This window comes from Eubalaena glacialis, chromosome 1, assembly GCF_028564815.1.
Source record: "Eubalaena glacialis isolate mEubGla1 chromosome 1, mEubGla1.1.hap2.+ XY, whole genome shotgun sequence".
Taxonomy (NCBI): Eukaryota; Metazoa; Chordata; class Mammalia; order Artiodactyla; family Balaenidae; genus Eubalaena; species Eubalaena glacialis.
Window position 1 is genome coordinate 72,534,421 of NC_083716.1, and position 7,905 is coordinate 72,542,325.

Consider the following 7,905-nt stretch of genomic DNA (forward strand, 5'->3'; position numbering starts at 1 on the left):
GCTGCTCTGTTTCCAAGAACCTCCACTTCGGTACACCTTAAATATCCCAGGAAAGAGAAAAATGGATAAAGAAGTTGTGGTACTTATGCACAATGGAATATCACTCAGCCATGAAATCAGTGTCATAAGGCTAGTAGCAGCATGATGAGTGGATTTAGGGACGATGACTCTAAGTGAAGTAAGTCACACAGAAAAGGACACTTACCCTAAGATATCACTTATAGAGGGAATGTCAAAATCGCTACACCTGAACTGAATTCCAAAACAGAACAGAGTCACACATTCAGAAAACACACTATGGCTGCTTAACGGGAAAGGTGAGGTGGGGCGATGCATAAAACAAGGGTTTGAAATTAGCTCAGATACCGTTCCACAAGTCAAATATGTAATAGACAAGACCTACTCCCTGCTCAGTCAACTGGACTCAACGCCCCCTATTCACCGCCCAAGAATATATCTGACTAGGAAGAGTCTTAAAACCTATGTATTGATATCTCTCTGGAAGTGAATCAAGAAGGTGTAAAGCGGCATAAACACAGCAGGGAAAAGCAGCTAAACCCCATTATAAAAATAGATTACTTAAAAAAAAACCCCATAAAACAAAGACAGTGAAAGAGAGAGAAATTCTTACAAAATCCGTTCAGGGGCTCTGATGCAACCTGGATTGACCATATCTAGACCCACAGCTGGATGAGACATAAGGCTGGACACTCTTGGGGCTGAGAGGATTGGTGAGGTTGGGTGAGCAAACGCAAACCCTTTAAAGTAATACTGCGTGGTACCCATGCCATGGGTCCCAAATCTCCAGGTTCAAGGGCATCTTCCTACATCGAAAACATGCCTGGGAAACCCAGAAGATGGTACACCGGGTGATCGGGAAAGGTTTCTAAAACGCACCACATTTCTCCTCTCCTTGTGCTCGGGTTCGCCATTCCAGCCGCTTCACTAACAATCTCCCAACTTGGAGAATCAACACCGTTGACCTCCTGTTTCGTACAGGTTGCAATTTGTCCTGAGGATGAACGGGAAGAGGGGGAACCAATGAGAGACTAGCTCTAGGTGTTGAGACAGGCACAGGTCACTCTATTTTCCCATTAGGAAGAAGAATGAACCACAGGCTCAGCCTGCCCCCCGGAACCAGAATAGGGCCTGAAGACATCCTGCGCTTTTGCGGCCAGCTCCCAAAAAAGCGAGTTGACAAATGGAGCTCAGGGGCACTGCAATTCACAAACCTGCAGAGTTATAAATGAGAACTCTCGTCCACAAATATATTGAGGGAAGGCAACGAAGAGGATTTGAAAGCAAGGCAGAATTGCAGGAAACAGATTTCAGGAGGTAGATTCGACTCGCCTTGAAAGCACATGAAAAGCGGCAAAGCGTTGACAATGATGCCCTTGGCCAAAAAGGGCGTATGCGTTTTTTCCTGAATATATTCAGGAAAAAACGCATACGCCCTTTTTGGCCAACCAAGCAAGCCGGAAAGGCAAATCGGCGCTACAAAGAAGTCTCGCTTGCCGGCGGTCAAAAGGGCCATGCTGAAAAAAGTGTAAAAACCAGAAATGCAGGACAGGCCATGGAGACATGGGAGCCTTGCTACGCCGATGGGCGGGGTGGAAATTGCCAACAGCCACTCTGGAGAAGTGTACGCTGCGTCCTGAAACATGTAATAGACACAGCTGAGAGAGCATAGGGCACTTCCACTCATGGGCGTAGAAATCGGGAAACCTAAAAATCAACAAGACACAGGCGCCCCAAAGTTTAGGGCTGCTCTGTTTCCAAGAAACTCCACTTCGGTACACCTTAAATATCCCAGGAAAGAGAAAAATGGATAAAGAAGTTGTGGTACTTATGCACAATGGAATATCACTCAGCCATGAAATCAGTGTCATAAGGCTAGTAGCAGCATGATGAGTGGATTTAGGGACGATGACTCTAAGTGAAGTAAGTCACACAGAAAAGGACACTTATCCTAAGATATCACTTATAGAGGGAATGTCAAAATCGCTACACCTGAACTGAATTCCAAAACAGAACAGAGTCACACATTTAGAAAACACACTATGGCTGTTTAACGGGAAAGGTGAGGTGGGGCGATGTATAAAAAAAGTGTTTGAAATTAGCTCAGATACCGTTCCACAAGCCAAATATGTAATAGACAAGACCTACTCCCTGCTCAGTCAACTGGACTCAACGCCCCCTATTCACCGCCCAAGAATATATCTGACTAGGAAGAGTCTTAAAACCTATGTATTGATATCTCTCTGGAAGTGAATCAAGAGGGTGTAAAGCGGCATAAACACAGCAGGGAAAAGCAGCTAAACCCCATTATAAAAATAGATTACTTAAAAAAAAAACCCCATAAAACAAAGACAGTGAAAGAGAGAGAAATTCTTACAAAATCCGTTCAGGGGCTCTGATGCAACCTGGATTGACCATATCTAGACCCACAGCTGGATGAGACATAAGGCTGGACACTCTTGGGGCTCAGAGGATTGGTGAGGTTGGGTGAGCAAACGCAGACCCTTTAAAGTAATAGTGCGTGGTACCCATGCCATGGTTCCCAAATTTCCAGGTTTAAGGGCATCTTCCTACATCGAAAACATGCCTGGGAAACCCAGAAGATGGTACACCGTGTGATCGGGAAAGGTTTCTAAAACGCACCTCATTTCTCCTCTCCTTGTGCTCGGGTTCGCCATTCCAGCCGCTTCACTAACAATCTCCCTACTTGGAGAATCAGCACCGTTGACCTCCTGTTTCGTACAGGTCGCAATTTGTCCTGAGGATGAACGGGAAGAGGGGGAACCAATGAGAGACTAGCTCTAGGTGTTGGGACAGGCACAGGTCACTCTATTTTCCCATCAGGAAGAAGAATGAACCACAGGCTCAGCCTGCCCCCCTGGAACCGGAATAGGGCCTGAAGCAATCCTGCGCTTTTGCGGCCAGCTCCCAAAAAAGCGAGTTGACAAATGGAGCTCAGGGGCACTGCAATTCACAAACCTGCAGAGTTATAAATGAGAACTCTCGTCCACAAATATATTGAGGGAAGGCAACGAAGAGGATTGGAAAGCAAGGCAGAATTGCAGGAAACAGATTTCAGGAGGTAGATTCGACTCGCCTTGAAAGCACATGAAAAGCGGCAAAGCGTTGACAATGATGCCCTTGGCCAAAAAGGGCGTATGCGTTTTTTCCTGAATATATTCAGGAAAAAACGCATACGCCCTTTTTGGCCAACCAAGCAAGCCGGAAAGGCAAATCGGCGCTACAAAGAAGTCTCGCTTGCCGGCGGTCAAAAGGGCCATGCTGAAAAAAGTGTAAAAACCAGAAATGCAGGACAGGCCATGGAGACATGGGAGCCTTGCTACGCTGATGGGCGGGGTGGAAATTGCCAACAGCCACTCTGGAGAAGTGTACGCTGCGTCCTGAAACATGTAATAAACACAGCTGAGAGAGCATAGGGCACTTCCACTCATGGGCGTAGAAATCGGGAAACCTAAAAATCAACAAGACACAGGCACCCCAAAGTTTAGGGCTGCTCTGTTTCCAAGAACCTCCACTTCGGTACACCTTAAATATCCCAGGAAAGAGAAAAATGGATAAAGAAGTTGTGGTACTTATGCACAATGGAATATCACTCAGCCATGAAATCAGTGTCATAAGGCTAGTAGCAGCATGATGAGTGGATTTAGGGACGATGACTCTAAGTGAAGTAAGTCACACAGAAAAAGACACTTACCCTAAGATATCACTTATAGAGGGAATGTCAAAATCGCTACACCTGAACTGAATTCCAAAACAGAACAGAGTCACACATTCAGAAAACACACTATGGCTGCTTAACGGGAAAGGTGAGGTGGGGCGATGCATAAAACAAGGGTTTGAAATTAGCTCAGATACCGTTCCACAAGTCAAATATGTAATAGACAAGACCTACTCCCTGCTCAGTCAACTGGACTCAACACCCCCTATTCACCGCCCAAGAATATATCTGACTAGGAAGAGTCTTAAAACCTATGTATTGATATCTCTCTGGAAGTGAATCAAGAGGGTGTAAAGCGGCATAAACACAGCAGGGAAAAGCAGCTAAACCCCATTATAAAAATAGATTACTTAAAAAAAAAAACCCATAAAACAAAGACAGTGAAAGAGAGAGAAATTCTTACAAAATCCGTTCAGGGGCTCTGATGCAACCTGGATTGACCATATCTAGACCCACAGCTGGATGAGACATAAGGCTGGACACTCTTGGGGCTCAGAGGATTGGTGAGGTTGGGTGAGCAAACGCAGACCCTTTAAAGTAATAGTGCGTGGTACCCATGCCATGGGTCCCAAATCTCCAGGTTTAAGGGCATCTTCCTACATCGAAAACATGCCTGGGAAACCCAGAAGATGGTACACCGTGTGATCGGGAAAGGTTTCTAAAACGCACCTCATTTCTCCTCTCCTTGTGCTCGGGTTCACCATTCCAGCCGCTTCACTAACAATCTCCCTACTTGGAGAATCAGCACCGTTGACCTCCTGTTTCGTACAGGTCGCAATTTGTCCTGAGGATGAACGGGAAGAGGGGGAACCAATGAGAGACTAGCTCTAGGTGTTGGGACAGGCACAGGTCACTCTATTTTCCCATCAGGAAGAAGAATGAACCACAGGCTCAGCCTGCCCCCCTGGAACCAGAATAGGGCCTGAAGCAATCCTGCGCTTTTGCGGCCAGCTCCCAAAAAAGCGAGTTGACAAATGGAGCTCAGGGGCACTGCAATTCACAAACCTGCAGAGTTATAAATGAGAACTCTCGTCCACAAATATATTGAGGGAAGGCAACGAAGAGGATTGGAAAGCAAGGCAGAATTGCAGGAAACAGATTTCAGGAGGTAGATTCGACTCGCCTTGAAAGCACATGAAAAGCGGCAAAGCGTTGACAATGATGCCCTTGGCCAAAAAGGGCGTATGCGTTTTTTCCTGAATATATTCAGGAAAAAACGCATACGCCCTTTTTGGCCAACCAAGCAAGCCGGAAAGGCAAATCGGCGCTACAAAGAAGTCTCGCTTGCCGGCGGTCAAAAGGGCCATGCTGAAAAAAGTGTAAAAACCAGAAATGCAGGACAGGCCATGGAGACATGGGAGCCTTGCTACGCTGATGGGCGGGGTGGAAATTGCCAACAGCCACTCTGGAGAAGTGTACGCTGCGTCCTGAAACATGTAATAAACACAGCTGAGAGAGCATAGGGCACTTCCACTCATGGGCGTAGAAATCGGGAAACCTAAAAATCAACAAGACACAGGCACCCCAAAGTTTAGGGCTGCTCTGTTTCCAAGAACCTCCACTTCGGTACACCTTAAATATCCCAGGAAAGAGAAAAATGGATAAAGAAGTTGTGGTACTTATGCACAATGGAATATCACTCAGCCATGAAATCAGTGTCATAAGGCTAGTAGCAGCATGATGAGTGGATTTAGGGACGATGACTCTAAGTGAAGTAAGTCACACAGAAAAGGACACTTACCCTAAGATATCACTTATAGAGGGAATGTCAAAATCGCTACACCTGAACTGAATTCCAAAACAGAACAGAGTCACACATTCAGAAAACACACTATGGCTGCTTAACGGGAAAGGTGAGGTGGGGCGATGCATAAAACAAGGGTTTGAAATTAGCTCAGATACCGTTCCACAAGTCAAATATGTAATAGACAAGACCTACTCCCTGCTCAGTCAACTGGACTCAACGCCCCCTATTCACCGCCCAAGAATATATCTGACTAGGAAGAGTCTTAAAACCTATGTATTGATATCTCTCTGGAAGTGAATCAAGAAGGTGTAAAGCGGCATAAACACAGCAGGGAAAAGCAGCTAAACCCCATTATAAAAATAGATTACTTAAAAAAAAACCCCATAAAACAAAGACAGTGAAAGAGAGAGAAATTCTTACAAAATCCGTTCAGGGGCTCTGATGCAACCTGGATTGACCATATCTAGACCCACAGCTGGATGAGACATAAGGCTGGACACTCTTGGGGCTGAGAGGATTGGTGAGGTTGGGTGAGCAAACGCAAACCCTTTAAAGTAATACTGCGTGGTACCCATGCCATGGGTCCCAAATCTCCAGGTTCAAGGGCATCTTCCTACATCGAAAACATGCCTGGGAAACCCAGAAGATGGTACACCGGGTGATCGGGAAAGGTTTCTAAAACGCACCACATTTCTCCTCTCCTTGTGCTCGGGTTCGCCATTCCAGCCGCTTCACTAACAATCTCCCAACTTGGAGAATCAACACCGTTGACCTCCTGTTTCGTACAGGTTGCAATTTGTCCTGAGGATGAACGGGAAGAGGGGGAACCAATGAGAGACTAGCTCTAGGTGTTGAGACAGGCACAGGTCACTCTATTTTCCCATTAGGAAGAAGAATGAACCACAGGCTCAGCCTGCCCCCCGGAACCAGAATAGGGCCTGAAGACATCCTGCGCTTTTGCGGCCAGCTCCCAAAAAAGCGAGTTGACAAATGGAGCTCAGGGGCACTGCAATTCACAAACCTGCAGAGTTATAAATGAGAACTCTCGTCCACAAATATATTGAGGGAAGGCAACGAAGAGGATTTGAAAGCAAGGCAGAATTGCAGGAAACAGATTTCAGGAGGTAGATTCGACTCGCCTTGAAAGCACATGAAAAGCGGCAAAGCGTTGATAATGATGCCCTTGGCCAAAAAGGGCGTATGCGTTTTTTCCTGAATATATTCAGGAAAAAACGCATACGCCCTTTTTGGCCAACCAAGCAAGCCGGAAAGGCAAATCGGCGCTACAAAGAAGTCTCGCTTGCCGGCGGTCAAAAGGGCCATGCTGAAAAAAGTGTAAAAACCAGAAATGCAGGACAGGCCATGGAGACATGGGAGCCTTGCTACGCTGATGGGCGGGGTGGAAATTGCCAACAGCCACTCTGGAGAAGTGTACGCTGCGTCCTGAAACATGTAATAAACACAGCTGAGAGAGCATAGGGCACTTCCACTCATGGGCGTAGAAATCGGGAAACCTAAAAATCAACAAGACACAGGCACCCCAAAGTTTAGGGCTGCTCTGTTTCCAAGAACCTCCACTTCGGTACACCTTAAATATCCCAGGAAAGAGAAAAATGGATAAAGAAGTTGTGGTACTTATGCACAATGGAATATCACTCAGCCATGAAATCAGTGTCATAAGGCTAGTAGCAGCATGATGAGTGGATTTAGGGACGATGACTCTAAGTGAAGTAAGTCACACAGAAAAGGACACTTACCCTAAGATATCACTTATAGAGGGAATGTCAAAATCGCTACACCTGAACTGAATTCCAAAACAGAACAGAGTCACACATTCAGAAAACACACTATGGCTGCTTAACGGGAAAGGTGAGGTGGGGCGATGCATAAAACAAGGGTTTGAAATTAGCTCAGATACCGTTCCACAAGTCAAATATGTAATAGACAAGACCTACTCCCTGCTCAGTCAACTGGACTCAACGCCCCCTATTCACCGCCCAAGAATATATCTGACTAGGAAGAGTCTTAAAACCTATGTATTGATATCTCTCTGGAAGTGAATCAAGAAGGTGTAAAGCGGCATAAACACAGCAGGGAAAAGCAGCTAAACCCCATTATAAAAATAGATTACTTAAAAAAAAACCCCATAAAACAAAGACAGTGAAAGAGAGAGAAATTCTTACAAAATCCGTTCAGGGGCTCTGATGCAACCTGGATTGACCATATCTAGACCCACAGCTGGATGAGACATAAGGCTGGACACTCTTGGGGCTGAGAGGATTGGTGAGGTTGGGTGAGCAAACGCAAACCCTTTAAAGTAATACTGCGTGGTACCCATGCCATGGGTCCCAAATCTCCAGGTTCAAGGGCATCTTCCTACATCGAAAACATGCCTGGGAAA